The 12,517-nt window shown below is 42.1% G+C and overlaps 1 long non-coding RNA gene across 1 annotated transcript in view; it reads left to right on the top strand.

Annotated features, from left to right (window-relative positions):
• LOC123942626 overlaps window positions 1-11,141 on the top strand; it is a 49,257-nt gene extending 38,116 nt beyond the window's left edge. The window contains exon 4 of the long non-coding RNA XR_006818442.1: window positions 10,599-11,141. This is a non-coding gene — a long non-coding RNA (uncharacterized LOC123942626). The remainder of the gene's footprint in view (window positions 1-10,598) is intronic.
• Window positions 11,142-12,517: the final 1,376 nt, after the last annotated feature.

Here is a 12,517-nt window from a genome sequence, read left to right as displayed (position 1 = left end):
TTATAATCTATGCGTGACAGTGTTTAAGAGCTACATGTTTATGGGTTTATTCTGAAAGTGTGATGTCAGTACACAGGCCTTACGATATTATGACTTTGTAAATATTGTCCAAATAAAGCCAAATATTGTGCCAGGAGGGGATTTACCCCCCTAAGAGCCATTGTTAACCATCCCTCGACCATTCAAAACACTGTGCTCTTTTTTTTTTTTTAAGATTTTATTTATTTGACAGAGACACAGCGAGAGAGGGAACACAAGCAGGAGGAAGTGGGAGAGGGAGAAGCAGGCTTCCCGCTGAGCAGGGAGCCTGATGCAGGGCTCCATCTCAGGACACTGGGATCATGACCTGAGCCGAAGGCAGACGCTTAACAACTGAGCCACCCAGGTGCCCCAAAACATTATGCGCTTAACGTCTGCACAAATACATCCTCTTTTCTTTCATTCTACCGACTGCTCAAAAATCTTGCCACATTTTAGTTTGCTTCACATTTGGACATCTTGCTCTTAGCATTTCTAACTTTTTTTCCCTTGTTGAGAGGTATGTCTGTTTCCTGGTGATAACAGAGTACGTGGTTTAAAGCAACTTAAGTTTATTTTCCTACAGTTTTGGAAGCCTGAAGTCACAGCATGGGCAGGGCCATGCTCTGTCTGGACTCTGGGAAGAATCCTCCTTCCTTCTGGCCTCCGGTGGCTCCGGCAGTCCTGGTATTCCTTGTCTTGCAGTTTCAATGCCCTAGTCCCTGCCTCCCTCTTCACATGGCCTTCTCCCCTGTGACTCTGTATGTGTCCTCTCCTCTTCAGAGAAGGACCACCCTCAACCCAAGATGCCTTCATCTCCAGGTCCTTAACTAGTTCTATCTGCCAAGACCCCATGCCCAAATACTGTCACATTTTGAGGTTCCGTGTGGACATGAATTTTACGGGGGTACTGTTCAACTCAAGACAAGGGGAAAATAAAATTTTCTCACTATATTATTAACGTTTTTGGAGCTCCTGGATGGCTCAGTCGTTTGGATGTCTCACTCCTGGTTTCAGTTCAGGTCATGATTTCATGGGTGGTGGAATCAGCCCCGCCTTGGGCTCTGTGCTCAGTGAGGAGTCTGCTTGAGATTCTCTACCTCTGCCCCTCTCCCTGCTCATGCATGTGTGCTCTCTCTCCAAAGCAAATAGATATTTAAAAAAAAAGTACACAGTAACCAAAATATGGGAAGAGCCCAGGTGTCCATTGACTGATGAATGGATAAAGAAGATGTAATATATAGATTATATATATACTACACACACACGCACACACACACACACACATGCACACACACAATGGACTATCACTCAGCCACCAAAAAGAATGAAATCTTGCCATTTACAACAACATGGGGAGCTAGAGTATAAGGCTAAGTGAAATACGTCAGTCAGAGAAAGGCAAATACCATATGATCTCCCTCATATGTGGAATTTAAGAAACAAAACAGATGAACCTAAGGGAAGGGAAGAGAAAATAAGATAAAAATACAAAAAGGAGGCAAACCATAAGAGACTCTAAACTGTAGGGAACTAGACTGAGGGTTGCTGGAGGGGTGGTGGCTGGGGGATGGGTGACTGGGGGATGGGCATTAAGGAGGACACTTGATGGAATGAACATGGGTGTTCTATGCAGCTGCTGAATCACTAAATTCTACCTCTGAAAAACTAGTAATACACTATATGTGAACTAATTTGAATTTAAATAAAATCCATAAATAGATAAATAAAAGATATTTTCTGCACTGTAATTTAAGGAAAGAGAGAATTTTGATCCAAAATGAATCCAGGACTTCAAACACAGTCATCACCGCCTTGTTTCTTCCTCTCCGTGCTTTGCCTTTGTCTTCCAGACCAGCTTCGTGCTTAAGCAAGCTTACATCTCATGCTGGCAAGGATAGGTTCCAGCATCTCTCCACATTCGTGTCTTCTTCACAGGTTGTGATCCCAGCAGAAATAAAACTACTTTACTGGCAGTTCCAATGAAATACCTGAGGAAGTCTCTTAACAGACCTGGCTTGGTTCCTGTCTGAACAATCACTGTGGCCCAGGGCGTGATGTGAGCTTACTTGGCCAAACCTGGCTCACCTGCCCACCCCTAAAGCTGAGAGGTAGGATGACCCTACCCCATGGATGAGGAAGGGATAGTGTCCTAAGAGATTCTGGGTAGGCACAAAAAAACACAGGATCCCTTGCAAAGCGTAGAATAGCTTTATCAATAGCTTGATTGATAGTTCAGCTGTACATAAAATTCTAGGTTTATAATTTTCTTTCAAAAGGTTGAAAGTAATATTTTGTTGTTTTCTTTTATCCCTACATTATGAAAAAACTTGAAAGTACAGAAAAATTGAAAGAATTCTATATTGAACGCCCATATATCTAATCACCGAGATTCTACCATTGACATTGTATTTGCTTTATTAAATATCCTTTTATCCATCCCTCTGTGTATCTGTTGATCCATCTTATTTTGTCAGAATTTCAAAATAAGTCACAGACATCCCTCCCCTTGACTCCCAGACCCTTTAGCATGCATGCATATCATTATGCATAGAGTTGAATATTTGTTTACAATTTTAGGGGGCTAAAATTTATAGACCACAAAATGCAAAAATTTGAAGTGTGCCATTCATTGAGTTTTGACAAACCCATATCAAGGTGCAGAACATTACACCTTCCCTCCTGTCCCTTCCCAGTAAATCCCTGCACCTGCCCCCCCCCCCCCCCGGCCCTGTAGAGGTAACCATTGTTCTGATTTTTTTCAACATGGATTCACTATGCTTTCATGTAGATGGACTCATACAACAGTCACACTTTGGTGTAAGGATTCTTTCATTCAGCATCATATTTTTGATACTCATCCATGTTGTAGTCTCTATCCATCCCACTATATGAATGTACAACCGTTTATCCATTTTTCTACTGATAGACACATGGGGACTGTTTCCAGTTTTCAGCTGTTGTGAATAAAGCTGCTACACACATTCTTGCACACATCTTTGGGTAGGCATAGTTCCCATTTTTCTTGGACAGATCGCTGGGAGTGGACTTGTAAAGTCAGAGTGCTTTCATTTTATGAGGACCTTCAGATCTTCTGCCAAACAGTCTTCCTATTGTATAGCTCCGCCAGCAAAGTATGAGAGTTCCGGGAGCTCCACAACCCTTGCCAACATTTGTTGTCCGTCTTCCCAATTTCGGCCACATTGGGTATTTCGTTTTGATTTTAGTTTTTAGTTCCTAATTTCTAACCATTTTGAGCAGTTTTTCATGTGTGATGTGCTCATTTACCTTTAGGTAGTTTCTAATTAAATCTTTCACTCATTTAAAAATGTGGATTATCTGAGGCACCTGGGTGGCTCAGTCAGTTAAGCATCAGACTCTTGGTTATGGCTCAAGTCATGATATCAGGATTGTGAATTTGAGCCCCAGAGTCTGCTTGGGATTCTTTTCCCCTTTCTCTCCCTCTCCTTCTGCTCTTCCCCCCTAATCTCATTCTCTCTCTCTTTCTTTCTCTCTCACACACACACACATACACGCATTAAATAAATTAATAAAATCTTTAAAGATAAAAAATGAAAACATGGATTATCTTTTTTGAATTGTAGGTCTCATACTTTTTCTTTCTTTCTTTTTAAAATATTCTATTTATTTATTTGACAGGCAGAGATCACAAGTAGGCAGAGAGGCAGGCAGAGAGAGAGGAAGGGAAGCAGTCTCCCTGCTGAGCAGAGAGCCTGATGCAGGGCTTGACCCTGGGATCATGACCTGAGCTGAAGGCAGAGGCTTTAACCCACTGAGCCACCCAGTGCCCCTCTTTAATTTTTTTCTTGCAGGGTTCTTTATATATTATGGATCTTAGAACTTGGTCAAGTATGTTTTGGAAATTTTTTTTTCCCAATCTGTGATTTGACTACTCATTTTCTTAACAATATCTTTTGATGAACAGAAGTTTTAAAACTGATGAATTTATCAATTCGTCCTTTTACGGGTTTTGCTTTCAGCGTCCTTCCTACCCCCAAGTCATGAAGATATATATTCTCCCATGTTTTCATCCATCTTTTTGTTGTAGTTATTATGTTTAGTCAAGAATTCATTCCAGTTTACATGTATGGTTTGAGGCAGGGCTCAGGTTTCTTCTTTTTCATCTGTATGGATATCCAGTTGTTTTAATACATCTTAAAGTTTTTTTTTTTAGTGTTTTCTGATATCTAATAATTGCAGATAGCCTGTTACCAGTCTGATTTTAATGCCTTTGAAGGTGACCAATTTCTTCCCTCTTTCAGCGCTCCTGGATCTTCTTTTTTCCCTTAGTACTTCTAATATTATCCTGCCAATCTTTCAGTATCCTCTTTCAATCTGAAGATTCATGGTATCTTAGCTTTGGTAGATTTTCTTCAATGATTTCTATAATAACTTCTACCCTTACATTTTCTCCAGGCTCTCTTTCTGAAACATGTATTGGTTGTGTTGGGGACCTGGATCAGACCTCCAGTTCTTATATCTATATATATATTTTTTACTTCTTGGCTTTCTCTTTTTTTCTCATGTTGTATTTCCACCTTTCTAGAAAAAATTAAAGTTTGGCAAGCCAATTTTTAATTTCCAAGTACTCTTTCTTGTTCCCTAATTGTTCCTTATTTATGGCATCTTGTTTTTACTTTAGGCATTATATCTAGAATATCTCCAAAAATATTAATTAGAGGTTTGGAAAATTATTTTTCGGTTCTCAAATTGGTCACTGTGAGGTCAACCTTCACTTCTGCTCTTCTGTTTTGTTTTGTTTCTTTTTTATGTAGCTGATTTCCCTCCTGTGCCCAGTGATGTGAGGGTGTTTTTTATTTTTAAAAAAAGAGAAAATAAGCTGATTTTTTTACATGTGTTTCCTGTACTATGGCATATAGAGCTGTTTTCCTGCTTGCTAATTACCCAGAAAGCAGAAGAGCCTGACAGGAAGTTCTGTGATCATGAGCAGAGCTTGCTACACAGGGAGGCTTCCTGTTATAGCGAAAAAAGTGGGGAGCCAGAAAGGGTTCCGCTGGCTGCTATGCTCGTCCCCCACATCAGTCCGTCAGTATTATATAAAAGCTATTGTCTCCTGATTGCCCTTTCCTCATTTCTTATAGCTGTGATGGCTTTTTTCATTAAAAAAATTATTTGCTATTCTTTTTAATTGTGTATTGTAAGGGAGGGGAGACAAATGGCTGCCTTTAGAACTAACGCTTCATTCTGTGTTGACTAAATTATTTTCTGCTCTTTCTAAGTTGGCATCTTTCATTGGATTTGGATGGATGTCTCTACTCTCCCATGGCTACGCCAGACTCACATCCACTTTCATGCCTTCGCTTAATGTGTTCCTTTATTATTTTTTTTAAAGATTTTATTTATTTGACAGACAGAGATCACAAGTAGGTAGAGTCAGGCAGAGAGGGAGGAAGGGAAGCAGGCTCCCCGCTGAACAGAGAACCCGATGCGGGGCTCGATCCCAGGACCCTGAGAGCATGACCTAAGCTGAAGGCAGAGGCTTAACCCACTGAGCCACCCAGGCACCCCTAATGTGTTCCTTTATCCAGAAACTTCCTTCTTCTCTCCCTTTCTCTCCCACCTTCACCTAGTGAAATTCTTCCCATTTTTTTTTAAAGATTTTATTTATTTATTTGACAGAGAGAGATCACAAGTAGGCAGAGAGGCAGGCAGAGAGAGAAGAGGAAGCAGGCTCCCCGCTGAGCAGAGAGCCCGATGCGGGGCTCGATCCCCAGGACCCTGGGATCATGACCTGAGCTGAAGGCAGAGGTTTTAATCCACTGAGCCACCCAGGCGCCACTCTTCCCATCTTTTGAAGCGAACTTGAGCATATTCCTCCATGAATCCCATCTATTTAATTCATCTTTCATTTGCTTCCCTTTTATCTTGTATTATTATCCATGAAATGCCTATTGTTCACAATTCCGCTCTTAATTATACAGTCCAGTATTGCACACTCTCATGTCTCATGTTTATTATTATGTTGGTAACTATTAAAAAGTCTTTGGGGGGGGGGCGCCTGGGTGGCTCAGTGGGTTAAAGCCTCTGCCTTCGGCTCAGGTCGTGATCTCAGGGTCCTGGGATCGAGCCCCGCATCGGGCTCTCTGCTCTGCGGGGAGCCTGCTTCCTCCTCTCTCTCTGCCTGCCTCTCTGCCTACTTGTGATTTCTGTCTGTCAAATAAATAAATAAAATCTTTTAAAAAAAAAGGCTTTGGGGACAAGAATTTATTTTTCTCTGTCCTTCAAAACACACAGCACAGTATGCGTATATAATAGGTATTCAGTAAGTATTTGCAAGCAGTTAACTTCCCTGCTATTTGCAAGAAAGAAATTACCTAATAGCTTCTATTTCTTTCTGTTAGAAACTGTAAAACACATCTTTTAATTCAAAGCTCAATTACGGATGCTCCATTTCAGGCAAAAGAAATACTGATTTTTCTCCACTAAGGAAAAAAATTTAAGTTATAAAGCACAAATGTCTGCTGAAATCCATGGCAATAGACAGACCCACGAGAACTGAAGCGGTTGACCGAAGAGTGGTTGGGGAAAAGCAAAATAGCAAAATGTGATTTAAAAATAGACTTTATAGTTTTAAAATGTCCATAATATTGCTAACAGTGTCGTCTTCAGGTGGAAAGGAAAGAGGTCTAGCGGTAGAACAAGAACACATAATAAACAATAATATGCTCCTGGGGGCGCCTGGGTGGCGGAGGCGGTGATCGCAGGGCTGTGGCCCTGGGCCCTGTTGTGGACTCTGTGCTCAGCGGGAGTCTGCTTGGGTTTCTCTCTTTCTCCCCCTCTGCTCCCCGCCCCCCCGCCCTCACCTGCAAACTCACTCTCTCTCTCAAATAAATAAACAAACCTTTAAAAAAAAGAAAGAAAGGAAGGAAGGAAAGAAAAGGAAGAAAAAAGGAAAGAATCAAAGAGCAGGTTTCTGATAGTAATTACTGCCGTTCACCAAATTTATCTGCTTCCCTCTCCGCGGGGCACATGGTGCGGTCACACTGCCTTGGTCCAGGGAAGTTAGGGGGAGCCGGTAACTTGCTTTGAACAAAGAAATGGGAATGGGAGTGATGTCACTTTCAGGTGGAAGACTTCAAAGCCTGTGAGGGATTCGCCATATTCCCGTTTTCTGCATCTGTGGCTGTGGAAGCATGTGGTATTCCAAAACTCTGAATTCCTCAAAGTCCATAATGAACAGTCTCCCGACAGACCTGTTTTGGAAATAGTGTGACTGATAAACCTTTGTGGTTTAAGCCACAGAGTGTAAGTTACTGCTGTTCAGGGTCGGTAAACTCCCGCCTGTGGGCCCACTGCCTGTTTTGGTGAGATTTCATTGGAACCCAGACATACGTATTTGCTTATGTCTTGTCTCTGGTGCTTTCATGCTGCCCCTGAATTGTCTAATTACGAGACCATACAGCCTGCCAGCTGCAAATAGTTACTCCTGCTCTTTAAGAAAAAGTGTGTTGACCTCTGGCCTAGTCTATCCTAACTATGGCAGAACTGGAGGTCTTCGATAAGTTCCCTCCTCTGTCTCATACACAACACAAAAGGTGTTGATACTAGCCAGCCTCCAAGATGGTATTCGTGTGGGTATTCGTGTGGACTTCCTTCCCACCCAGTACAGCTGACTTATGGAAGCAATGTGGGAGTCATGGAGGGTGACTTCCAAGTCTGGTCATAAAAGATAGTGTGGCTTCCATCTCTCTCTCTCTGAGATGACTCACTCTGGGACAAGCCACTCCCAGTCCTGAGGGCCCTCAAGAAGTCCTGTGGAGAACCCCATGTGGTGAGAACCTAAGCCTCCTGCCAACAGTTCATGAGTCAAGCCCTCAGATGATTGCAGCTTGGCCAGCGTCTTGACAGCAACCTCAAGTGTGACCCTGAGCGCAGACCACCCAATGAAGGTACTCCTGAATTCCTGACTCACAGAAATTATGAGATCATAAATGTTTGTTGTTTTAAACCATGAAGTTTGGGGGTGATTTGTTATGCAGAAATAGATCAGGAATGCGCTATTCAAATGAAAAAGGGTACTAGTCCTCCATGCTTATACATAGTATATATTTGCATGTGGAAATTTACACACACACACACACACACACACGCATTATTTATTATTTTATTACTGGACAAAGAATTTGTGGACTTCCGTAATTAGGGTCTGCTTGTGTGAATACAGATAACTTTCCCTTACCTGTGGAAGAAACTATTATACATGTATGTATCTTTTCCATTTCCTTCTCAACACCTGATCTTTGTGGAATAGAAAGTGAAATGTAGGAAGGAAATGAAGGAAGGAAAAAGAACTCTTAGGGGCACCTGGGTGCCTCAGTGGGTTAAGCCTCTGCCTTTGGCTCAGGTCATGCATGATCTCAGGGTCCTGTGATCGAGACCTGCATCTGGCTCTCTGCTCAGCAGGGGGCTTGCTTCCCCCTCTCTCTGCCTGCCTCTCTGTGTACTTGTGATCTCTCTCTCTGCCAGGTAAATAAGTAAACTCTTAAAAAAAAACAAACTCCTAAAACTACATATATCTTGACATGGTAACTGCTCAGATCTGCCTTAAGTTCTTTGTATGTAAGAATAGAGTGGGATAAATGGAACAAACCCTTCATAGTATTTTACCATTTTATTTCTAAGGTGATGATGCAGGAGTGCCAGAAGCCACACTTTTCCAGTTAACTAGTATAACTTTACATGCGCTCTAACCAGAATAGTTCATCATAAGACCTGGAATTGTGGGAGTGACGTATGGTATCCAGAAAGATCTTTGAGATGCATTTAAACAATAGTCAAGGGGCAAAAGTCAGTAGGAATAAGGGTTAAAGGAAACTAAATAAATACCTTCTCAAATGGCATCAGCAGATTTGTTTGGACATCAGTTTGCACATGTTTAAGCCAACACATGAACAAGGGGGCTAAGTAGTGTCTTTGGGTAATACTGGGAGGCATAAAGCATGAGAAGCAGAAAATAAAAAACAGAAGCTAGAGAGAGAGAAAGGGAGGGGGAAAGAAAAACGGGTAAAAGATGAAGAAAATCTATGGTGTGGTGTGAGTACTCACATGCCTATTCCTGGGGTTCCCAACCACGGTCCAACTTTGGCGACAACGCTGGTAACCTGGCCTAATCTGGTTTTCCAAGCCTCTGTCTTGCTCTGGCCTTCAGGAAACAAAACAGTGCACTCCCAGCCTGCAAACGAGTACTGAGCTCCACAGCTCAGGCCCACGGGAAATGAGGCTCAGACTAGAGGAGAAATTAAAAGACTTCCTGCTCCCCCACCCCTGCCCTAGCAAAGGCCTCAAAACATCGTTTCTTTTTCCTTTTAATATCATTTTTGTTTATAACCTTGTGACTCTGTTGTGGATGGGAAGGCTGTATGTGTTAGAGGGTTTGCTGTGACTAAGCCCTGTTGGACTGTGCGGTTTTGTTAGTCCATATTATCGTAGTTGTCTTAAGTGATAAACCCGTACGGTTGAAATTGGAAGACCAGGTCACTGGTGCTGCTGCTTCTAGGATCACACTGTGGAGTATCAGAGATAGTTCTCCAGGCCTGCCTCGTTTAAGCATAAACTTGTCCTGTACCGTGCTTATTAATCTTTATATCATAAATATGACCAAAAGTCAAGACCGTGTCTCATAAACTTAATAGCACTAATGAAGGGACAAAATATCTGAGAAGTCCTGAGAAGTCTAGCATGCTTGCTGGTTGTAAATACGAGGGCAGATGTTGAGAAAACCAGATTTTTTTCTAAGACAAAGGAAAGGGCGTGCAGACAATGTGTATTTTAAGGGTAAATTCTCTGGTTCTTTTTAGAAGAGTGAAGAACGCTGTTAAATTCTTCATTGGCTTTCTTCTTGTCCTGTATGTAGGCTACATAAGCGTACGCTTGAGTAATCACTTCCTGACTTGGAATGAGCCCAGGAGGTGAACCCTTGCCTAGAGGTCAGGAGGTTAGCCGTGGAGCACTCTGGACGCAGGGCGGAAGCCAGCACATAATCTTCATAAACTGTGGTCTTATTCAAAATGTAACCTGCGGTGGTACCTACTTTTCTTTTTTTTTTTTTTAATTTTTTTTTAAAGATTTATTTATTTAACAGAGAGAAATCACAAGAGAGGCAGGCAGAGAGAGAGGAAGGGAAGCAGGCTCTCCGCTGAGCAGAGAGCCCGATGTGGGACTCGATCCCAGGACCCCGAGATCATGACCTGAGCTGAAGGCAGCGGCTTAACCCACCGAGCCACCCAGGTGCCCGGTACCTACTTTTCAACTAAAAAAACGTTACACAGTATGTCTAACCGTTCAGTGCAAACCCTCCATGGGGAAAATGGAGAAGATATTTTTAATCAAGTTGCCACCGTCATCATCCCACAAATCCCACTCTTTGAAGCAGCCTGACTCAAAGAAGCCATTTCTAACGTGATTGAGTGGTTTTTCCATCGTTAACGAAGCTAAATTTTAACTGAGTTCTCCTTGACTTTTATCTGAATTTCATCAGAACATTACAGTCATGGCTTTTTAAAAATTTATTTCCTTTGATTATCCTTCCCATTTTACAGCCCTTCTAAATCATAGAGAAGATTGCGCTAGAAGTGTTTTCTTCCTCTGGGACACACTGCTGATACGACGTGGCTCATCTCACCGAGACCTGACACAGACCCCAGCACACAGTGTCAGAGGAGTCGCTCAGCTGTGACCGAGAAGCTCGAGTTGTGTCTCAGAGTAGCTGCTATGGAAAACCTCAGTTTTTACCTCGATGTCTGCTCCATCCTGTGTTTTCATGATTCATGATTATAGCAGCGCAAAAACCTTTCATGGTTTCTTAGATGAGACACCACAGGCATAAGCAACAACAAAAGAATAAGGAGATATATTGGACTTCATCAAACTTTAAAACTTCTGTGCTCCAAAGAATAGGACCGAGAAAGTGAAACAGAGCCCACAGAATGGGAGCAGGTACTTGAAATCGTGTATCTGATAAGCGGCTTATATGTAGAATGACGAACTCTTGTACCTCAATAATAAAAAGATAACCCAACTAAAAAAAAAAAAATGGGCAAATCTCTGAATAGAGGAAAGGACAGATGTTGGAGAGGATGTGGAGAAAGGGGAACCCTCCTACACTGTTGGTGGGAAGGCAAGCTGGTGCAGCCACTCTGGAAAACAGCATGGATGTTCCTCAAAAAGTTAAAAATAGAGCTACCCTACGACCCAGCAATTGTACTGCTGGGTATTTACCCAACGTTCATGGCAGCATTATCAACAATAGCCAAATTATGGAAAGAGCCCAGATGTCCATCAACACATGAACAGATAAAGATGTGGTGTATATAAACAATGGAATATTACTCAGCCATCAAAAAATGAAATATTGCCATTTACAATGAGGTGGCTGGAACCTGGAGGGTATTACGCTAAGTAAAATAAGTCGGAGAAAGACAATTACCATATGATCTGATATGTGGAATTTGAGAAACAAAATAGAGGATCAAAGGGGAAGAGAGGAAAGAATAAAGATGAAACCAGAGAGGGAGAGAAACCATAAGAGACTGTCAATTATAGGAAACAAACGGAGGGTTCCTGAAGGGGAACAGGGTGTGGGGAGGGGATAACTGGGTATGGACATTAGGGAGGGCACGTGATGGAATGAGTACTGGGTGTTATGTAAGACGGATCACTGACCTCTACCTCTGAAACCAATAATACATTATGTTAATTAATTGAATTTAAATTAAAAAATAAATTAAAAAAAGAAGAAATTTCTCCAAAGAAAATAGAAAAGTGGCCAAGAGCACATGAAAGGATACTTCTCATCCTCAGTCTTTAGGGAAAGGCAAATCAAAACCACCATGAAATACCACTTCGCATATCCTAGGATAGCTAGAATCAAAAAGAGGGATAATAACAAGGACGTGGAGAAATTTGAGTCCCCGTACAGTGCTGGTAGGAATGTAAAATGGTGCCATCACTTTCGAAAACGGTTTGGCAGTTTCTCAAATGGTTAAAGATAGAGTTAACATTTGCCCCAGTAATTTCACTGCTAGTCAATTCATTTCTCCCTGAAGAGAATTGGAAACATATGTCTCCACAAAAACTTTTACACAAATATTCATGGCAATATCATTCTTCGTAGCCAAAAAGCAGGCGGGAAAAAGCCTTAAATATCCATCAGCTGGTGAATGGGCAAATGAAAGATGATTTATCTGAAGAATATGAAAGCACTACTTGGAAAAGACATATGCACCCCTACGTTCATGGCAGCTTTGTTTGCAGTTGCCAAGCTAGGGAGGCAGCCCCAAGTGTCCATCCACCTATGGATGGACACAGAGAATGCGGTGTTTGGGGCGACTGGGTGGCTTAGTCGGCTGAGTGTCTGCCTTTGGCTTGGGTCATGATCTCAGGGTCCTGGGAGGGAGCCCCATGTCAAGTTCCCTGCTTAGCAGGGAGCCTGCTTCTCCCTCTACCCCTCCCCCCGCAT

The sequence above is a fragment of the Meles meles genome, chromosome 5 (genome assembly GCF_922984935.1).
Source record: "Meles meles chromosome 5, mMelMel3.1 paternal haplotype, whole genome shotgun sequence".
Lineage (NCBI taxonomy): Eukaryota > Metazoa > Chordata > Mammalia > Carnivora > Mustelidae > Meles > Meles meles.
The sequence above is the reverse complement of the archived record's forward strand: the minus strand, read 5'-3'. Positions and strand labels throughout refer to the sequence as shown.